A 23,171-nucleotide genomic window follows, 5' to 3' on the forward strand; every position below is an offset into this window, starting at 1 on the left:
TTATTTGAAGATGCTTACTGGTTCGCCAAGGTGGGGCTTATACAGAAGAACATTACGCTTTTCTAGGTCTTATTTCAAGTGATGTTCCTTTAGGAAGCAGACTGTGTGTAAGGAGTCCAGACTAGAAATCTCTATTAAAGGTTTCACAGTCAAGTATATTGTTAGGATCAACAGCTAGACATGTGCATTTTGGAAACAGTTCACAAGGGATTCTAATGGCCACTTATGATTAAGCACTATTACCTGAAAGGGATCAAGGGATCAGAATGTATCATAAAGAAAAAAAATTAGGTAGCTCGTGGCTACTAGGGAAGTAGTAAACCAAGGCACGACTTACTGACTTATGAATGACCATTCCTGAACTTGAAGTATCTACTATAGTAGAGGAACAGAAGACAGTCCTGTGTGAGCCCTGAGGAAGTGACGTTTTAATCTGAATAGTAAGGAGAGATAGCATCTGAGCATTTATCCCCCCAAATAGTTTTCAATTTAAAATTCCAACTTAAATGTAACAATTTAAAATTGAAATTTTAAATTAATAATTTGAAACCTAAAATGTAAGCGTGCAGTGCGTTTCTGGGATGGTAAGTACCCATGTGCATGGAACTGGGGTGTATGGAGAGATGGATGGGAGATGAAGTTGGGAACAAAGGAGTGATCTTGGGGGGCCGTGGGGTGTGGTGGCTTGAAGCAGGACCTTGTCTTCTTTGAAGAAAGAATTCAGCAAAGAGACAGAGATTGTGAAGCAGATAAAGTGCTTACTGGAAGCAAAGTACGTGTGGAAGAACACACGGGCAGACTTGGAGTGAGTCGAGCCCAATAGGGGTGGCTGAGATTGCTTATATGGGGGCAGTTTTCCGAGTTCCCTTTGGCCAATTATCTCATTCATGCCCATATTTGTTCTGACTCAGATTGGCACATGCATCTTTCAGCCAAGATGGATTCCAGTGCAAGGGTTTCTGGGAGGTTGGCAGGACATATTATGGACTGACACCCCTTCCTTTCTCTGACCCCTGAGAAACTTTTCTGTGCACGTGTGGTCTGGGAGGTCTCCTTGACCATGAGAATGAGAAAAATGTGGTCGCCTTATCTTTTACTCAAGCAGGGCTCTGCCCCTGTGGTATCTTTATCTCCAAGTGGCAACAAGAGACCGGTTGCAACTACTCAGCCTGGGGCCCAGCTCTCTCCTGCCTCAGGAGGCCACCAGATCCCAGACGCCCCTGTGCCATGATGGGTTGTGATGCAACGTCCTGGGGCGGGGAAAGGTTTGCAAGAACGCACTGATGGGTTGGCTAATTGGAAAAGCAACTGGTGTCAAAGAAACTATTTGAGTAAAGATGATAGTGATCGCTAACGTTTATTGAATGCTGACAATGTGCCAGCCACTCTGATAAGCACTTTATTTCATCATTAGCACAACTCACTGAGGTGGGCACCATTAGTATCCCCATTTAAGAGCTGATGAGTTGAGGCCTACAAAGATTAATAATTTGCTCAAGTTCATACGCTTAAAAAGGACATAGTATTTATTATGTCAAATTGGTGTCCTCTTGGGAATGTCTAGGTGTTTGTTGGGCAATGAGAAACTTCAGACAATAGTGATGATTGTCTCAAAATCTGGGAGAAAGTGGCATGGCGGTTCTGGGTCATCGGGCCAAAGGCAGCGACTGTGACTATTGACTCTTGGTGTAAGGCATGGGGTCCAGCCACCGAGCCAAGACTCTGCTAGAGCTGGACATAGGAGTGAGTCCCAAGGGCTGAGGTGGCCTCAGGGTCCAGCACCATCAAAGACTCAGGAGGGCCACCTCTTTAGTGCTGAGCACATATGAAGAGAGAGAGGTGTTCACAGTTAGGAAATCTGAGTGGAGGTTATGCAGGTTTTTTTTTTTTTTTAAATTTTATTGACGTATAGTTGATTTACAATGTTGTGTTTAACTTCTGCTGCACAGCAAAGTGATTCAGTTATACATCTATACATTCTTTTTCATATTCTTTTCCATTATGGTTTATCACAGGATATTGAGTATAGTTCCCTGTGCTATACAGTAGGACCTTGTTGTTTATCCATTCTCTACATAATAGTTTGCATCTGCTAATCCCACACTCCCAATCCATCCCTCCCCCACACCCCCTCCCCCTTGGCAACCACAAGTCTGTTCTCTATGTCTGTGAGTCTGTTTCTGTCTCATAGGTATGTTGATTTGTGACATACTTTAGATTCCACATATAAGTGATATCATATGGTATTTGTCTTCCTCTGACTTACTTCACTTAGTATGATAATCTCTAGGTCCATCCATGTTGCTGCAAATGGCATGATTTCATTCTTTTTTATGGCTGAGTCATATTCCATTGTATGTATGTACCACCTCTTCTTTATCCATTCACCTGTTATGGACAGTTAGGTTGTTTCCATATCTTGGCTGTTGTGAACAGTGCTGCTATGAACAAAGGGGTGCATGGATCTTTCGAATTACAGTTTTGTCTGGATATATGCCCAGGAGTGGGATTGCTGGATCATACGGTAGCTCTATTTTTAGTTTTTTACTCTCCATAGTGGCTGCACCAATTTACATTCCCACCAACAGTGTAGGAGGGTTCCCTTTTCTCCACACCCTCTCCAGCATTTGTTATTTGTAGACTCTTTAATGATGGCCATTGTGACTGGTGTGAGGTGGTGCCTCTTTGTTGTTTTGATTTATGCAGGTATTACTAACCGTACCTGTCTTTACATTTTTCTATAGGTTTGAGAAGTTTCAAAATAGCTAGGGGCAAGAGGAAGACGTAGGGTGGGTGGGAGTGGGCAGGGTGCGAGGTCAAGTGAAGGGCAGAAGCTCTTGTGAGAGAAACGGGGACCCCAGGGTGAGGCTGAGAGGGGCTGCTCAGTGAACACCTGCCCCACCGGCACACGGAGAACGAGCAAAGTCGCACTCTCAGAGGTTCCATAGCCCTGGCCGGCCTGCCTCTCCGCCTCTCCAGAGAGGTTTCTGGGCTGAAGGACCTGACAGAGCACAGCTAGAGGCAGAGGCTGATGTTTTTCTACTGGCAACCTTATTAGGGTTTTGCATTTTTTTAAATCTGTTAAGAGTTTTCCAGTAGATAAAATAAAACCACATGCCAACACAATATAAATAGGTTTTCCTCTTCATCATCAAGCTGAAGAAGGTTAGAGGGGTCATAGCCCCAGACAGCTGCTTCTCTTAATGTCATGTTGTGGCTTTTTCAGTGAATGTGTGCAAACCCTTCTAAACCAGTGCTGCGACGAACAGCCGTTTCCCCTGGAGTAGAAGTAGTTAGCTCGTAGATGTTGAGAATCAGCCATTCTCTCTCTGCCTCAGGCCATGTGTTTGCGGGAGAGCAGTCATTTGAGAAAATTAGGTTGTTTGGTTACCGAGAGACACTGCCCTTTGCCCTATCTAATTACCCTCTTTTGGAAGGAGAATTGCTTAGTGTCTGTTAGACAGCTCTGCATGCTAATGGTCTTTGGGGAGCTGTTTACAATATTCCCATAAAACAGGTCAAAACAGTTTTACTAGCCTTTTCCACAGTTGCCCCCGATCGCAGTTAATACAGGAGACGTCAGCATCCTGAAGATGTGATGTGTCATACAAATAAACTGTATTTTAATGATTAAAAAAAAAAAAGAAGATTGCATGTAGCCTGATTTTCAAACACAGTCGTTTCAGGACCACACACCAGTGTTTAGTCCTTTTTATTCAAAGCAGAAAAGCAACTCTGGATTCAAGGTTTGAAGGTATCTACACTTTCTTATGAAATGATGTCTCTGACTAACTTTTGGTTGTTTATGAAAACTACATGGCAAACAGACCAGGTATTGATATATCTGTACTTCCTGACTCTGCTAGACTTTATTTGTGCTAAGTTCTCTTTACTGGCCCTCATTCACCCAAAGCTGCTTGTTCATTCATTGATTCATTTATTCACCAACGTGTGGCATGTCTTTTGCCAGGCACTGGGCCAGACAGAGAATAAAGTAACCAGGTTCTTTCCAGTTTTAAGATAAATAAGTCCTAGGGATGTAATGTACAGCACGGTGACTGTCATTAACAATACCGTCGTGTGTATTTGAAAGCTGCTAACAGTAAGTTTTCAACATTTTCATCACGAAGAAAACAAAATTGTAACTTTATGTGGTGGTAGATGTTAAGTAGACTTACTGTGGTGATCATTTCACAGTATATACGTGCATCGAATCATTATGCGGTACCCCTAAAATGAATCCGATGTGATGCGTCGATTATATCTCAATAAAATAACAAAGTGCTTAGGTTAAAATATTAAAGCATTTTATTAAATGTATTAGTGCTTTCAAGTCCACTGTTAGGAGTTTGGTAATAGAGGTGCTTGCAAAATGTGTTGGGTACATGGGGCAGGGGGTGAGGAACTGATGAATTCTGTCATGGGAAATGGAGGACATGTCACAAAGGAGGTCCGGTTTGAGCTGGATGTTGAAAGGTGGGGAGAAATGTTCTAGGGGGAGAAACTGGGAAGGATGCGCCGGGCTGAGAAAGCTCGTCCTGTGTCAAGGCAGAAGAAAGGGCAGAAAAATGGCACGTCCCATCTGCTGTGACTGGTGGGTGGGAGATGAGGCCAAACAAGTCTATGGAGGAACCAGCATCCCTGCCCCGTGCGCCCCCTGGAGTACACCTGTGGGTCATCTGGCTTTTCCCTCCAGGACCGCTTCTGTCCCAGAGGAGACGTTTCCGCATCTTTCCACTACCTTCTTCACATCCATCGGTTCTGCATAAACTGTTCAGAACCTACTACATCTCAACAAGCACCAAATAAGGGTTTTCTCTCTTAGCTCTCTCTTTACGTGTGGGACATTTTAAAGGGCAAGATGGATATTAACAAATGCCATATGCCTTCTTACTTACCTTCAAACTGATGTTAGGTTGACGGTGGATGTTTACATTTCTGTGGTTTGAAGAGTTGGAGGTTTCTGGGTCAAAAATGTGTTTTGTTTTAGATTTCATGTCAAAAATGATCTCTTGAGAAAGTTGTATAATTTAAAAAGTGGGCTCTAAATAGAAGTTGAGCTTATATCCATAATGTATGACTATATATGTACATATATATGTATAAATGTGTACACATTTCCTTCTATGTATGACTTTCGGGATAGTATATATAATCTAACATTATTATTAAGGTCATAAGTATTTCTGTTGTAAGTTAGCAGTGATCAATCGTAAAAAATCAAAGCAGTTCAAATCTGAATTAATTGATAAGCACATCTCTTTAGGAGTTCCTTTATTTTAATCTCCAAACATAACTCTTCCTGGATATGTGTTTAGGAAATTATGTACACTTTCTTACTTTGAGGATAGTTATTTGTGCACCAGTTCTTTTGCCTGAAGAGGTCTAGTCCCCAGCGGGAAAGAGGAGGGAAAAAGTGTTGAGGGTCCCCAGACCTCCGCAGAGTGGCAGAGAAAAGGAAAGAAATGAACAGAGCTGGGAAGTACTTTGAATTCTCCCAAACTTCTAGATCCCAATGGCTTCCCATTTTCCTTCCCAGTTACTGAGACTATAACCGGAAAGTTTCTAGAGCCCTGAGGCCAGGCCTCCCCAATCCCCTGTTACCCCACCCCCATCCTGTTTTTAAAGGGAAATTTGCCTAGAATCGTTCCCTAAGGAAACAATGGAACAGATTGGGGATGGTGGGAGAGGGCATTGCCAGAGCCTGGGGGGCACACCTGGTGTTTTCTTTCTCACTGGCTACTCAACCCTGCAGCTCATCTCAGAAATGCTTGCGTTGACTGTGGAAGTTGACTGTGGAACAGATTAGCCTAAATAACCTTATTATACCAATAATAACTGCAATACCGTAGAATCTCAAGGAAATTCAGGAGTGATAATACTGGGTCATTGGTGGCAATTTTTTTTTTAAAAACTAGCTCCTTTTGTTTGATAAATGTGACCTGTATTAGAAAAAATATGTCCTGTTGTGCATGAGGACATCTACATGTTTACCAGGTGATTCCACTTCAAATATCTGCCATCATCATCCTTGTTTTATGTTTCAAATAAATCATAAAATACAAATATAATATTTATATGTTTATTCTCATTGAGGCTCTGCTACTCAGTACCTCTGTGACCTGGTAAAGTTACTAGAACTCTCAGGTCCTCTGGGAAGAAGGATAATAATACACAACTGGTAGGGGAAGGCATTCAGCTTGGTCACAAACACATCTGTACTCTGAGGGAAGACAAAACATTCACTAAGTGATTGCAGCTTTAAGCCAGGTGTCATATCAAAGGACCTGAGTGCAAAACTACCTGCTTAGCCAAGCAAATGAGGCTCCTCCTCCAGGTCCCCACCCACCACCTGTTCCAAGCAGTGTTTGTTCTAAGCCCCTTTGGTGTGGAAATTCTGGGAGAACCATTTGTGAGCCTCCACATCTAAGAAACAATCATGCAGACATTCCATATTCCCTGGAGCTGGATTTTTTTTTAATTGTTGTTGTTTGCCTGTTTTTTACTTCCTTTGTCAAAGGCGGCTCAGGAGGCTGGTAATCAGGCCGGAGGCACCGCTGCTGAATAAATCAGCTACTAGGAGAGTTTTTAATCAACAATGTGATTTTTTTTTTTCCCCAGAAATTGATTTTGAGCAAAGCATTTTACATCAAAGGGCCTTCATTCAGCAAAAATGTGATTTCTGGGTGATATCTTAGTCTAGATTTGAATCCCCCCTTCTTTTTTTTTTTTTTCCCCTGAAGCTGTATTTAGAATCCATCAATCACTTTTCACTGCCATTTTTTTCATTCTCTGCCTCAGGCGCTAAAAGATCCATTTTGTCCATTCAGTTTTCCCCATTTTACTCAGACATTGAATACAAGCTTCCAGTTCTTTTTATCGACATGCTTTCTTCTTCAGGTGCTGTGTTACCATGGAAGATTGGCCTGGGTGATTTAGTGGAAAATTAGTTGGACCACAGAAATCCAGTTTGAAAAGCAAATGTATTATTTTCCCCAAATGTAAGCACCTGGAGAATCATTTTTAACTGTGGCACCTTTACATAGGCCAGTGGTGATGATTTGACCAGGGCTTGGGTTTCCCTGCAAAGACCTGATAAAACCTACTTAATCTGGAGACTTGTTACTTTTCCATAGTCTATTCACAGCCAAGAGATTTTTAAAAAACAACGATTTTCTTCTTTTTAGTTCATTCAGAATCCGCATCTTAAGTATACATGATAAATGGTGATTGGGCACCCAGATTAGCCTAAATAACCTTATTATACCAATAATAACCGCAGTAGCATAGAATCTCAAGGAAATTCAGGAGTGATAATGCTGGGTCATTGGTGGCAATTTTTAAAAAAAAACTAGCTCCTTTTGTCGGATAAATGTGACCTGTATTAGAAAAAATATGTCCTGTTGTGCATGAGGACATCTACATGTTTACCAGGTGATTCCACTTCAGATATCTGCCATCATCATCCTTGTTTTATGTTTCAAATAAATCATAAAATACAAATACAAATATAATATTTATATGTTTATAATACTATAATTTACAAATGCAATTTATAAATTATATTTATTATATTGTATTAGAAATACAATATAATTGATAAATACAATCTAAATACTTATAAATTATATTATATGATATATTAAATAAATAATACAATATTCAATATTTTTTAAAACCTGCTGAAAATATCCGTTGTTATCATTCTTGTTCTTTGTTTTTTTTCACTGATGAATCACTTATTCAAACAAGACAAAAATGTCTCTACATTGTTTCCTTTTTTACAAGAAGAGGAACATTTCAAATATATTAGCTTTTCTCTTTTTCAACAGGATTTATTTCAGTCTGTTCCCAGGAACTGCCTTTCATTTTAGGGTTCATGTTTTAGTAACACGTATGCACCCATTACAACCAAAAGAGCACGCTTGAATTTTGGATGGTCATTCATTATTATGGTGACCATACCAACCTATGGTAAAAACCCTTTGGCTCTCTCCACCATGTCCCTCTTTTGGAGCCAGCTCTGGCCTTCTTTGTACTAGCCTCTATCCCCAACTTCATTATCATCTCCCCTGGTCAGAAATTTGATGTCTCCGTTATCTTTTTCATGAGCTTTGATTACTCTGTGAACTATTGGAACATCTCGTCTTTCGACTTTAAAAACAACGATTTCAGCAGCTCTAATCGGGTGTTCCAGGGAATTTGCTAGGAACAGAAGGTGGCCCCTGTGAAAGGCTGGCCCATGCGGTCACTGAGCACCACCACGATGGAACTCTCGCTGCCAGTGGGGACCACCAGGCCTTTCCAGATCATGAGCGCAAAAGACACAATCGTGGCGAAGTTTAAGACCTGGTAATAGAGCTGGCGCTTGTTCATCTTCCTTGGGTCCCCAAAGATGTCCAAGCCGGACGCAGGGAGATGGGACCCCACGGTGCCCATGTGCACCACGCTGGGCTCTCTGGGGGCCGAGGCGGCCCGCGGGCTCCGGGTGTCACACAGACAGCTGCGGAGCACCGGCCAGACCCCCACCCAATGGCCTTCATCATTCTTGTTTTCTGATTAAACGCAGGTGGTTTTCTCTGAATATAAAATTAATATACGCTCACTTAAAAATAATTCAGAAAAGAAAGATTGCCCGTGATTCCACAACCCAGATCTATTTACATTTTAAAATAACATGTGGAGAATTTGTGATGAAAGATATGGTGACAATATTGCCCTCTGAATAAAGTCCTCTGACTGAGTTCAACTTCAGTTTGGAGGACTTTACTCAATCGATTTTAGACTTTTGACCAAATGCTTGTATTTTATAAGGTGGATATTTTATACAAGGTAGTGCAGACTGACTCCTTTATTAGAAAATTTTACTTCTGGGATCACAGCATTTGTTTCCTTGGTCTTCATTTGTACTTATGGACCCGTTCTTCCCCTTTGTTCACATCTCCCCTCCAATTTCCCTGTGTTAATCTTCGGAAAGATCCTTCTTTCTGGAAGCGACATTGGTTAGAATCCTCTGTGGCAGGAACCTGCACACAGGACCCAGGCTGGCTTAAGCAGAAAGGAGGTTTGGGGCTCATTGAACTTTCCGGCCCAGGTGTCAGTGACTGGAATGGCACCTCTGTCCTTGGGCTCCTGGTTTCTCGCCATCTCTCGCCTCTGCCTTCCCCGATGTGTGCTTCATGCTCAGCTCTGGGTTGTGGCGAGATGGTGCCCGACAGCATCAGGCTTCCATCCTTCCAAGTTCATGTTCCGTTGCCCCCCATTGACTGTGACTGAGTGATTGTGCAGCCGTGGATGAAGAGCTCTGGCTGTGGTCTCTGATCCACTGATGGGCCAGACCCAAGCTGCGTGCTCACTCGGGAGGCTAAGGAGGGAGGGGGAAAAGTCAACTCCACATAAGGCACGTGGACTAAGAGGGAGAAAAGTGGTGACTTCCAAGGGAATATCCAAGAGCTGTTACCAGGGAAAGAGTGACCGGGGTTAGGATGGTGGCGAAAAGAGCTGAGGTCCACTTCAGAGGATGAATGAAGCCTTTAGACCTGTGAGCTCTCAGGTTCCTAGTGGGGGGCTCAGGAAAACACCATACCCCAGGTGTAGGTGCAAGAAAAAATCATTGGAACCCCTCAAGCCTTCTTCCAACCGTACTATGCTTTCTCCCATCTAGAAGCAAGTGGATTCCTAGTGGGAATGAGTGAGTCGGAGAAAAGATATCTTCCTGGAAATATGTATGTACATTTATGTGTCTAGAAATATGTGTTCATGAGCATGGGTGCTGCCCCTATAATTTTGAAAGTATCAAATCTTAGTCTTTGTTATAAAACCACTCCAGTTACCAGTGTAAAATTAGAATGTTTCGGTGGCGTATGTGTGCGTTTTATATGTGTGTTGAAAAAGCCCATGTGGGGACCACAGGACTGGCTAAATCTAATTATTATGGTCTTAATAAAATTTGAGTGGCGCTGATGTGCTCAGGGTAGAGGAGAGAGTTCGGCTGGTTTTAGAAACCAAGAAGTTGTGTTCTTGATTTTTTTTTTTTTTTTTTAGCTTGAATATAGTATTGTCAGGTTTTACCACAAGACTAGACACCTTAAGGGAATTTAATGAGATGTTTGAGAATCTTACTAATTGGGGCAAATTAAGATATTAAGATTGAGATTGTATTTTTTTTAAGGAGTAATCATAACTTTTGCTTGGGATCTTAATTCAGTGGAAAGGAAGGTTTCATTTGCCAATTTGTGAGGTGTTCAACACAGTGTGTGTTACCATTGGCTTTGTCATTAAAAGTACCCGCGGCACCCATCCAGAGAAAACTGTTGTTCTAGTTCTCAGATCTCTGTGGTAAGGATTTTTTGGTTGTGAATGTCAGAATCCCATCTGAAACTCACATAAGCAAAAGGGAATTTGTTTCCACTCGTAGCTGTCCAAGGCCTGGATGTTATTAGAAATGATAAGATGCCGGTAGGATTGTGTCTCCTGCCTAGGTGTTGGAGTCTCTCCTACCACAGACCAGATTTCACCGTGTAGGCCGGGACATAACAATTGGAAGCCCCAGGCTCCCTTCCTGCCATCTTTGATAACGAATAAAAGGCTGTCGCTTCCTGTTCGCCCTTTCTAATTCCATTTCAAAGAACCACCGAGAAGGACTCTTAATTGACCTACTTTAGTTCAGGTACTGCCTTTTGGACCAGTCTCTGTGGACAAGGATGAAGTAGTATGGTGGACCAGTTTGGCTCAGATGTGTGTGTCAAGGGTGGGCAGATGGCCTGGTTACAGTGGGGGAAGGACAGACCAAGGAAGGAGGGTGTGGGTTGCTATCCGAAGTCGTCAAAAAGGAGTGCGGGGCAAGCCAGTTATCAGTGGAAAGAGTTGACTTCTGTTACCCACGACGCTCGTATGAGTGCCTCTTTGGAAAGCAGACATCTCAGAGACACGGGTCCTTTATCACACTCTCTGTCTTCCCCATGAAGTAACGGAGCCTCACTGGAGACACAGATCCAGAAGAAGGATCGAGCAAGGTGGAAGGTTAAAAGATCTACTCTCTCGGGGAATTACATAACCAGCATCTTTTAAGGTGTGAAAAGCTAGCCCTTCCATCTGAGTAGTTGATCGAAAATGCTATTCTCTTATCTTGGATTTCACCCTTCCCCTTAGGTTCCATTCACATTGGGCTTTCTAGTTTCCCAGGCATGTTTTCATACACCATTTCTTTCCAACTATACAGTCTCTTCTGAAGGTATGGAAATAGAAGTTCAGAGAAATTTGGCCCAAGGTCCCAGAGCTAGGAAAGGGCAGAGGCAGGGTTTAACTCCGGTGCTCACCACACCACACCAGGCTCTCTTGGTTGTTAGGTTCTGTTTTCATCTTAGTGTCACGAGTATTCACTGCTAAAAGCCTACACCTATTTTACTTTACCTTCAACGTGTGTCTTGATCAACAAGCATTAAGACTAGCATGTTTATGTCAGTCATTTAGTGGCAGGATCACCTAGCCATTTTGAGCACAGACTCTGGAATCGGACTGCCCGAATTCAAGTCCAAACTCTCTAGTTCTCCGACTTCAGGCAAGTAACTTAACCTTTGTGAGTTTCAGTCTCTCTTCAAATGGGAAAAATGATAAGACCTATCTTATAAAGCTGTTTCGAGAAATGGAAAAGCTGATGGAGATGAAGGAAAGATAATTCATCAAATACTCTGATTTACATTAGCACCCTCCCTCACTGGTACAGGGTGAATGTATGAATATTGGCTTGAAAGGTGCTAATAACAGATTCGGGTCAGCGGCTTATTTTAGGTCAGTGTACATATCTTTACAGGATACCCACAGGTGAGAGATGTATTTGTGATGGAAAGAGTCTGGAACATGTTAAGAAAGGTTTCCTAAGAGCTGTAGGCCATAGGAACTTTAGGTTTGATTTTGACTTTCGGAGGTGGGTTAGGAGTCCTTAAAAAAGCAAGTTTGTGGTTTAATGTTTTCTGCCTTTGAATTTGGAGGTAGTTGATGAATCACTGAGGTTTCTGAATGTGGGGAGACATGCTTCCAACTGTCGAACATGTTTTCCACGACACGTTCTCTTACACGAAAAGCAAGGACATGGTGTGTCTTGTGGATGTTCAGATGTTTGTATCCCACGGTCGGGCTGTGTCTTGTTACATTTTGGTAGGATTTTAAAATGCTTAGCAATTCACTGAGACTTTCAAATGTTTGGATTTTACATTTCCATCACGTGCCACAAGCATCCTTGCAAATTAGTAAGCTCAGGGGAGTTTTCCAGCAGAAAGCAAAGCTGCTGAGTCTGGAACGGCCTCTGTGAAATGAGTAAATTTGTACTAAATTTGATTAGTACAAATTTAGTAATAGAAAGTTATAGAAAGTAGAAAAGAGACTATTCTATAATAGCTACTGAATGGAGACTCTGTTCTATAATAGTTACCTTCGAAATGCTTTGAAAAGGTGCCTTGTCTTTGTTTAATTTGGCCATTATTTGAGAGAATAAAAATTTAGCACCTTTGAAAGTGGGGCCTTGAGACACTTTTATTTCTGACTCCAGATTTGCTTTATTGTTTTCCTTGATTCAGGCACCACCGTGAGTATGTGAGCCAGATGGCTGTTCTTTCTAACATTCATCCAGATTTTAATAGAATTTAGATTCGTTGAGCATGGGCTTTAGATTGTTTTTCCCTTGGGCTACTACAAATGTTTAAAAAAACAAATTCCTCTTAGAGAATTGAGACTTTTCACTTTGATTTTAAGACTTAAAAATCAAATTTAGGAACACAAATCAAAATGAAGAGTGATAGAGCATCAGTGTCACACAATTATTTATAAATAAAATATTAATGTATGATATATCAATAAAATAACCTTTAAACATGCTCTATTAACCATCTTCATCCAGAGATTGATACATATGCAGCAACATGGATGGACCTAGAGATGATCATACTAGTGAAGTAAGCCAAAGACAAATATCATATGATATCACTCATGTTGAATCTAAAAAAAAATGGTACAAATGAACTTATTTACTAAACAGAAATAGACTCACTGACATAGAAAACAAACTTATGGTTACCAAAGGGAAAGGGGGGGAGAGATCAATTAGGAGGTTGGGATTAACATATACACACTATTATATATAAAATAGATAATCAACAAGGACCTACTGTATAGCACAGGGAACTCTACTCAATATCTTGTAATAACCTATAATGGAAGAGATTGTAAACAAAGAAAAAAAAATATATATATAACTGAATCACTTTGCAGTACACCTGAAACTAACACAACATTGTAAATCAGCTATATTTTGGTAAAAATTAAAAAAAATTTTTTTTATCTGGCTGATGAGCATTTACCTCTCAATAGGGTCTTGTTTTTAAATCCTTTTAAATAAATCTATAGAATCTTTGGGTTTTCCACAACTCTTAATATTAAACACAATGTAATTATGTAGATCAGTGTCGGCCTTTGCATCGTGCTGCCTGCAATACATGTTTAAGAAGCCAGTCTCTGGGCTTCCCTGGTGGCGCAGTGGTTGAGAATCCGCCTGCCAATGCAGGGGACACGGGTTCGAGCCCTGGTCTGGGAAGATCCCACATGCCGCGGAGCAACTAGGCCCGTGAGCCACAACTACTGAGCCTGCGTGTCTGGAGCCTGTGCTCCGCAACAAGAGGCCACAATAGTGAGAGGCCCGTGCACCGCGATGAAGAGTGGCCCCCACTTGCCGCAACTAGAGAAAGCCCTCGCACAGAAACGAAGACCCAACACAGCCATAAATAAATAAGTAAATAAATAAATAAATAAACTTATTAAAAAAAAAAAAGTCAGTCTCTGCTGTCAGTTTCCACATTGGTGCCAGTGTGGTCATGAGGGGTCTCCTTTGACTGAAGGCCTCAGTGAAGTAGGCAGAGACTTGAACAGAAAGATCTATCCCTTCGAACACATCCTTGGTCACCTTACCCTGTACTGGCTGACTTTGTTGCATATTAAATGAGCAGGGTGGATGCAAGTCAAAGGATTGGGTCAGAATAAAGCTATTATGTATGAAGAAAAAATGAGAATGATTGAAATGTTAAATCAACATTCAGTACCAAAAGTTTTAGGAGGAGCGTTCATTTTGTTCAAGTTAAGGTTCCTATTTGCTAAGTCTTTGGAAATCTCTCTCTACACACACACACACACACACACACAAACACACACACACACATCTGTACATATGCGGAGCCACTGCCAGAGGACTGGGGGGCTCCAGTCTTCCTGTTTTTTAAATTCAAAACATGTCCCCCCCCACCAATTCTTGTGGTGTCAGTAGAAAGCAAGCACGGTGTGTGCTTTTCCAGTAGAAACTTAGGGTGGGGAGCGAGTTCTTGCTGTTGTATTTGCAGCAGATACTTTCAGAGCGTTGAGATTGGATTGAATTCTGAATTCAGCACATTAGAGATGGGGACACATTTTTTGTCTTCATCAGAGTCATTCCTCGTATGCCAAGGAAAATTGTGCACTTCGATTCATGACCACATAATGTTTCCTCGTATTATTACATGAGTGTCTGCATATTTGGCTTCGTACAAGCAGGGTAAGGAAAGGGAAAGCCTCAGTGATTGTGAGGGGGATTGACAAGGACCTACCACCCAATACCCAACAGAGGACACTGCCTGATTGGGTCTCTGATCCCAGGAAGCTTAGAGTTTTCCATAGAAGCTAAAATATGCACAGAGTGTGCTTAATAGAAGAGAGTGGAAGTGTCTTAAACAGGGAAAGAGAGAATGTGCTTCAGGACTTGAGTGTTGGAAGATGGTGTTCTTTTTTTTTTTGAAGATTGTGTTCCTACCAGGGAATCACAAAAGGAGTGCAGGAGAAATTAGATGTGATCCTCCAACAGTGGGAAGGAAAGGCATTCTAGGAGTAGGGGCCAGGGAGACACAGATGTGGCAGGAGGAGAAGCATGATTTCTGTAGAAGAATAGTGAGGAATCTTTTTACCTGGTGTTCAGGGAACACTAAGAATTCGTGGCAGGCAGGTGTAGAAAGGTGGGTTGAAGGAAATGGTGGACAGATAGAATGCCAGATGAAAGAATTAGAATTTAGAGGCTGGAGACAGATGGTCTGGAAGTACCTTCTCCGTTTGCGGGGGGGCTGTGATAGAGGGGGTCCGGTAGTTGCAGCCTTAACTCAGAGAAGGCTGGGCACGCTTCACCTTAACAGGTGAGGGATGTGGGGAAGTCTGTCCATTTCAGCCCAGAGTTTCAGGGGACAGAGAGAAAGTGAGGGGAAAATAGGGAGCGGCTGAGTGGGGATTTTGGTTAGGAGTAAAGAATTCCAGAACTTGATAAAAATGACAGTGAGAAAGGGGATAGAGGTGGGTGGGGGAGATGCCCTCTGTTTCAGGCAGCGACTGGGGAAAACCGTTCCACTCACATCACAGTCTCCCTGTACCTGGGATTTAGGTTGTAAAGGCATTTGGTGAAGAGAAAAATACAGAAGCAGAAGTACCTTTTAGAGTCCTACAAATCCCCTGTAAGATACAGAATGTATATATAGCATTGAATTCATCCGGTATACAGAAAGTAGCTGGCTTGTATTTCAGAGGCATATTGTGTGTATTTTGAAGCTAAACTCCCATCTAACAGGGCAAGGCGACCATCCTGGGAGGACAGAAGCTATGAGAGTGATGGCGGGATGTGGTACCTCAATCCCCATCTCAGATTCCCAGGGGGACACGTACTCGTCATCATCCGCCCTCTCCGTTGTTTAGTGGTTGTTGTTGAGGACGCAGAGTTGAATTTGGAAATCGTGGCGAGGATGTGACTTTGCTGTATTTGTTCTCTCTTTCAGTAGTAAGTCTGTAGGGATTGAGGGCTTGATCTTTGTCATAGAACCAGGGCACACGATTCTTTGTGTGTATGCGTGATACTTACTGTCAGTGGTCTTCATAGTGATTTTTAAACCATTTCCCATGGTACTTTAAGCATTAAGCATACCTTATGAGTCTTTGTTAGAGCTTAAGTAGTAATGAAACGTCTCAGATTCATTCTCGTTCAGGAAACATTCATTAAATATCTTTTTGGTACATGCCTATCATCATTTAAATATACGCCAGACCCTGAAAGTCACAGGGATTCATCAGACAGGGGTCATGTCCTCAAGGATCTGCTTGACCAACAGAATCTCTTCTTTTTCGCTTCATGTTACTCTTATTTATTTCATCAGGGTAAGATAAGGTCACACACACACACACACACACAAAGATTGTGATGGGGGTGGAGGGGTCTTTCCCCTTTTTCTTGTTTCATTCAGCATGGATGATAGAAGCATCTTTGGCTGAAGGTGAGAATATTGGGAGTGAGGGTGCATAGATCCTTTCTATGGAAGGGCTAGCAGAAATTCAGGTGACAAATCTGAATCAGCCTTCCTGCCTGTAGTGCATTCTCTTTCTGAAGTTGGTAAGGACTAGCCTTGGTGTTGCCATGGGGATAGGGACTTAGAAGGAGCTACCATTAGCAAGTCTCTTTGAAACTCCGAGAACCTTTGAGCCAAAGGGAAGTGGCCGGTGATGGATCCCAGGGGGGCTCCTTGGGTGTTTCAAGTACCAAACCCTGCAGGGAAGGGGCCGAGGGAGTGACCAAAATATAGAGCAGCATCGAGCTCTTCACTCTACCTTTTTAAAGAGAGAGACAGAGACCTTCTGGCATCTATGTGTTCTAGTAGAGACGTGCAAGTAAACAAATGATAATTCTCTAGGCTTTGCTTTCGAATGGATTTGTACCAATTGAATAACTACCAACATTTCCATTGCAGTGTAATTACCAGGAAATAAATGTCAGGGACTTTAATTTTCTCACCTCCTTTTAGCAGAATGTCAGAGAACAAGATGATCTTACTGTGAGGTCTGGAGTAAGAAAGCTCATAAAGAGGCAGGGCAGTAGCCCTTGCTAGCTTGTAAATTGTTGTAGGAAATGGCTAGTTATCCGACAACCATTAAGAAGGGTCCTCCGTGCCTCTGGGTCAAAGGGGCGGGGTGCGTGGTGGTGGTTGGATCCGCTCATCTGCGGAGAACTGGCGTCACCGGTCTTTCTTCCCACGGCCCTTGCCCCCTGCACCCCATCTCCACCACCTCCTCCTCTCCATTTAGTCTCTGACACACCTGCTCGCTCTTGTTGAATGAAACTTTGGTGTTTGGGGTCATATATGCTCTTTTGAGATCTAGAACGTGCCCTAATCAACCATGCCTATTTATCTCCTTTCCTTCAGTTTCTTGACATCTTTGGACAAAGCGAAGCTCACATCAGTAGGTTTTTCAAGACAGAACTCAAGAATTTCTTCCGAGTACTTGAGTTGAGGCATTTGTGTTTGAGTTTGGGGCTCACATGTTTGCCTGATGCCTTCTTGGATACTGGTTATTTTCTTGCTCTTATTAGTGAACATATGCACACATATGTTTAAAAGGTACTTTAACAGCAAAGAAGGACTTTAAAAGTCTTTGCATTCAGACGAGTCATCCAAACTGCATTTCCCCTCCAGGAGTCTCCCTTGGGGGTTTCAGCTTTCTCTGACTTGCATTAATTTCATAAAAAAAACCCTTTAGCTCATTGTTGGCGAAGCTGATGCTCTCCATGGTATACTCCTTGGGTATAGATGCGGCTCTAAGAAAAGACGCGTCCTGCAGGTCCCATCCTTATGCTTGTATGCACAAGTTGGCATGACTACGGGGTCCGCTTCCTCTGCTGGCTGGAACCCGGGCTATTTATAGTGTCTTTTCTTGGCTTCTGAGTTAGCGTATCAGCGTGTATTTATGCAAGGGAGAGCTCCGAGGCCATATAAGACTGTAGTTTAGAAACCTAGTAGCCTCATTTGCCTTCTGCATATTCTGGAGGCAGAAGAGTGATATTATATTTTGCCAACACAGAAATGGAACGGGAATGGAGTGACAAGACACATTACTCCAGCTTTGCTGAAATCACAGGTGACGAAAGCATGGCACGAGGCAGAGTCTACACAGGGAGAAGAATCGTCCACGGATGAGTGACAGGGAACTTGTCCCAGATAACAGGGCTGCTGTCAGTGGCACTAGATTAAATCTTCCGTTCCTTTTGCAGGTGGACAACACCTCAAATTCCCACTCATTCCCAGAGGCATGGATGGTTTCATTGAGGCCAGTGATTTCCCATAATGATGCCAGGGCAGGGAGGTTGATGTCATGGAAAGAACACGGGCCAGATAAGACTGGCCTTTCATCTTGGGTCCTGCAGTCACGAATCTGGTGATATTGTAAAGGTCAGTCTCCCCAGTCTCCAGTTTTGTCATCTGCAGAATGGGAAATTTACATCCTCCCCTCACAGGGCAGTTATGAGGGGCAAGGATAATATAAACTAGAAGCAAAGTCTGGCACAGAGCAGGTGCTGATCAAATCCTGAAAACTCCCGAGAAATAAAAGTAAATGGAGCATAGGCAATCTTTTCCTCAAGGATCCACGTTAAGGTTTTTAGCCAAGTTGGAAAAAAAGAGACCAAATGTATCTTTGGGATCCATTTCCCTTCTGCCTCTGCACCTGGCCTCCAAGGGTCATCTTGTCCTTTAAATTCTCCATCTGAGTAAGTACCTAGATTAGGAGGACCTCGCCTCAGTCTCCTCCTGTCTCCCATGAACCTTCCCTCCAGGTAAAAGCAAAGCTGAGACTTTAAGAGATTCTCACAGTTGGTAAACAGAATCTTAATAGTGAGTAGATGTAAGCCCATAGCTTTGGTTAAACCTCTTTCCCTTTGTGGCATTTGGTACCTTTGCTGACGGTATTCGGCTAAGTTTTAGCCTTTAGAGAAAATAACCTACTAGGAGTGCTCATTTGCCATTCTTATACGGCCAGGAGTCAGAGTTTTGAAATTTGAGGTTAACTTAAACAGAAGCCAGATGAATCCTAAGAAGGCCCAGTGGTCCCTGTGGGCATTTTATAGCACACTGTGTGTCTTTGTTGTACAGGCTGATTTGATTTGAGTTTTTCCCTTTTTTTTTTTGAAGTGTAGTTGATTTACAGTGTTGTGTCAGTTTCAGGTAGCCAGCAAAGTGATTCAGATATATTCTTTTTCAGATTCTTTCCCATTATAGTTTATCACAAGATATTGAATATACTTCCCTCTGCTATACATCCTTGTGGTTTATCTATTTTATATATAGTAGTGTGTTACCTGTTAATCCCAAATCCCCAGTTTATCCCTCCCCCCGCTTTCCCCTTTGGTAACCATAAGTTTGTTTTCTATGTCTGTGAGTCTGTTTCTGTTTCATAGATAAGTTCATTTGTGTCATAGTTTAGATTCCACATGTAAGTGATATCATATATTTGTCTTTCTCTGTCTGACTTACTTCACTTAGTATGATAATCTCCAGATCCATTCATGTTGCTGCAAATGGCATGATTTCATTCTTTTTTATGGCTGAGTCATATTCCATTGTATATATGTACAATGTCTTCTTTACCCATTCATCTGTCGATGGACATTTAGGTTGTTTCCATGTCCTGGCTGTTGTGAATAAAGCTGCTATGAACATTGGGGTGCATGGATCTTTTCGAATTACAGTTTTCTCCTTTTCTGGATATATGCTCAGGAGTGGGATCGGTGGGTCATATGGCAGCTCTATTTTTAGTTTTTTAAGGAACCTCCATACTGTTCTCCATAGTGGCTGCACCAATTTACAGGCTGATTTTAGTATCAAAGAGTAGGTCTGCGGGGGAGTGACAGATGGTATAAAGCTAGTAGGGGTCCACTGGGTGACTGGGGGAACAGCCTCCCCTGAGTAGACCATGGGCCGTCTTCCCTTTGGCCCACTTGTGTCTGGAGTGCTTGTTTGCCATTTTTGAACGTAAGTAGAAGAGGTACCTAAGCTTGATAAAATTTTTTAGAAACATAATGTAAACTTTCCAAGCATTCAGTCATAATTTGCTATATTGCTTTTTTTCCAAGCATACACGTCACAAATCCTCATAATAGAGAATGTGAGAAAAGTCGAAAAAAGTTTCAAGAGGAAAATAAAAATCACTCAGAATTCCCTCCACCTAAAGGTATAACCATTACTAATATCTTGGGATCTTTCTGCCCAAATCCTTTTACCTCTCCCTCACATGCATTCACATATATGTGATTGTTACACACATGTGTAGCAGTTGGGGAAACAGTGTACAAACAGAACTGTAGTTATCCTTTTATTTTTTTCACTAATAAGAGGCAGCAGAGCAAGGTGGTTGAGAGTCTGTGCGTCTGGACAGACCTATGTTTGAATCCAGCAAAGTATTATCTGATGGTGGAAGGACCTTTTGTCTCTCCCTTTTCTCCTCTGTAAATTGCGGATACCAGCATCTCCCTACACACCACAGAGTTGTGAGGGGGTTAGTGAGAGGTTCTATTCAGTTGCCTTAGGGTCATCTTGGCTGTGATGGTTTCTCAGACTTAATTTGTTTTTGATGACTTTGACAGTTCTGAGGAGTACCACTCATGTATTTTGTGGAATGTTCCTCGAGTGGGATTTTTTTAAATGGAGATTTCATTCACATGCCATTAAGAGTCACCCTTTGCAAGTGTACAGCCAACTAAATTTAAGAGAGTCCTTGGGTAGCTTGATTTTGTTCAACTTAAAATTTATTAACCAAATCATGTGACTTAAATTGTATACAGAGTACTTCCACATAGGAAATGTGTTATTTAAATTCCATTTATATGGTGAGCTCAGCTGCTTCTGGAGAGCATTGATTTGAGCAAGAGTTATAATGCATTTTGGCAAAAGGGACCCAGAAGGTCATCTTGGGTTTGCTGTTACCCTGGAAATGTTGAAAGGAATGAATTTGTTCTGGCATCTTCGACTGTTTTGGACACAGTTTCTAGCAGGGTACTTGTTTTTATATACTAACTGAAATAGTACTGATGTCAGAGTAGCTTGCATTTGGAATACAGAAAGGAAAATGGAAATACATCTTTTACCTTGACGAAAGGCTGGCAACAGATGGGCAGAGATGATCAGAAAGTAGAATCAGGGCGTGTGAGTGGGACTCCCATGTGTGCATCTTTCCCTGCATATTCAGCACATTCATTCATTCACAAATCTTTATTCAGTGCCTCCCACATGCCAGACACTGTTCTTGGTGCTTGGGATACAGCAAAGAGCAAAGCAGATAAAACCAGATTCTCATGGTGCTGATGTAGTGGTGGTGTAGACAGACAGTAAAGAGATCAGTGTGTGTCAGGGGTAATAAGTGGTTTGAAAAAGCATAAAATGGGCTCAGGTGATACAGAATCGTTCATGATGTGTTCCAGAAAGACCTCTTTGAGTTGACATCTCAGCAGAGACACATATATATTTGATTGAACGTATGTCTACAACATGGAAGTTCTCTTGGGAATGAAGTTCATTCAATCAAAATCAGTCCCAAAAAATGCAGTAGTTTGTATACAGCTGTCCCTGTGCACTGCTCTGGGGACTTAATGGTCAGTAGGATACACCGTCCTGGCTTCCAAGGAACTTCCTGCCTTGAGTGGGAACAGGGTGTTAATTAATGAACAATAAGTCCTTTAGTGGCAAACTGCGAGAAGGGCTGGGAAGGAAGGGCGCAGGTTGCTGTGAGGCATAAGAGGGGAGGAGAGGAAGCCAGTCTAATTGGGTGGTCAGGGAAGGCTTCCTTGAGGAAGGGACACAAACTGAGAGGAAACAGAAGAGGTGGAATGGACAGAAGTGAAGAGGGCTTGGGAGGAAGGCCAAGGATCCTGGGTACCAGGAACCAGGGAGAATTATGAGAGAAACCTGCAGCACCTAGAGCATCAGTTACATACAAGTAAGAGGAAGTTCTCCGTCACTTGATGCCGTCATATTCTGGAAAATGGCTATTCTTATGATCACTATAAATACCCAGTAAATGGTAGCACATGAAAGTAAGTTCATCTGAAAAAGGCCATCCAGTTGACTTGCTTGGACATTCTTGGAATTTAGAGTGTACTTTCGATTTTGCAAAAATAACTGTAATGTCCTATTACGAATCAACTTTTTGCTTCCTGGTTCGAGTAGCCAAGAATTAGAAGAGATAGATCACATGACAGGGTTTTTAAAATGATTGTGTTAATAAGAAAAAAAATAGATTCTTTTTAGGAAGACAGTCTATAACTCAAGGCGTAAAGGGTTCTTTTTTTTTTTTTCTTTCCTTTTTAAAAAAAATAGTGGCAAGGGAAATTTTAGAGGAGACGTTGGGTTGTATTATACAGTATGGTTCTTAGAAGCAAAATAGCCCTCAGGGAATGTTTTTTAATCTAATAAAATGAATTATCTTTGTTTAAAGCTTTTCCTCTAGTACATTCAGTTACTTAATGCTGTGCATCAACTTTTAAGACTGTTTTGATATGGCACACTCAAAAGTCCAATGACTTTATAAAGACTGAACAATGCTTTTGCTAAGGATGCAAAAATGCCTAATCTCTCTGGCTTTTAAAATGTTTCTGCCTTTTTAGGAAAATCAAGATGTGATTGTGGAGTCGTATTAAATGAAGGGCTCACCCCAGTGGTGGTGGTTAATGATGCCAGGGGGAGGGGGGTGGTGTGAGTTTCCAGGACTGTTCAAATTATGTTTGGATTATGACCCTTTCATGCAGGTAGACAGCAGACCTTGTCTAGTGACATCTGCATACTCAGTTTCAGATTTTCATTAGTTAAAACAACAACAAACACACCCCCCAAAATTCCAATTATTATTTAAATTCTTCTTTCTGAAGCTTCAAAATTTTGATCAACTTTGAGACTGAGGACCATCTTGTTTGTATATTTCTGATCAGTTTTTTAATTATGAAAGTCATATGTGCTTATTTTGGAAAATTTGGGGAATACAGGAAAGTAAAAGGAGACAAATACGTAACATCATCCCTAATATCTCCTTATAGCCTATGGAAAGACTATTTAAATGAAAATAGTTTTATTATTTTTTCTGATTATAAAAATAATATATAGAGGTTGGGATTAACATATACCACAACTATATATAAAATAGGTAATCAACAAGGACCTACTGTATAGCACAGGGAGCTCTTCTCAATATTCTGTGATAAGCTATAAGGGAAAAGAATCTGAAAAGGAATCGATATATGTATATGTATAAGTGAGTAGCTTTACTGTACACCTGAAACTAACACAACATTGTGTATCAACTAT

The 23,171-nt window shown here is 41.8% G+C and overlaps 1 protein-coding gene and 1 pseudogene across 5 annotated transcripts in view; one reads left to right on the plus strand and one right to left on the minus strand.

Moving 5' to 3' along the window:
* CACNB2 (calcium voltage-gated channel auxiliary subunit beta 2) overlaps positions 1-23,171 on the plus strand; it is a 422,488-nt gene that overhangs the window by 22,025 nt on the left and 377,292 nt on the right. The gene's annotated exons all lie outside the window — the stretch shown is intronic.
* Positions 6,302-8,482, minus strand: LOC309625669 (signal peptidase complex catalytic subunit SEC11C pseudogene; annotated as a pseudogene). The gene has a single exon. The product of its transcript is annotated as a signal peptidase complex catalytic subunit SEC11C pseudogene (transcript).

The sequence above is a fragment of the Balaenoptera borealis genome (assembly GCF_965194805.1).
Source record: "Balaenoptera borealis genome assembly, chromosome: 3".
Taxonomy (NCBI): Eukaryota; Metazoa; Chordata; class Mammalia; order Artiodactyla; family Balaenopteridae; genus Balaenoptera; species Balaenoptera borealis.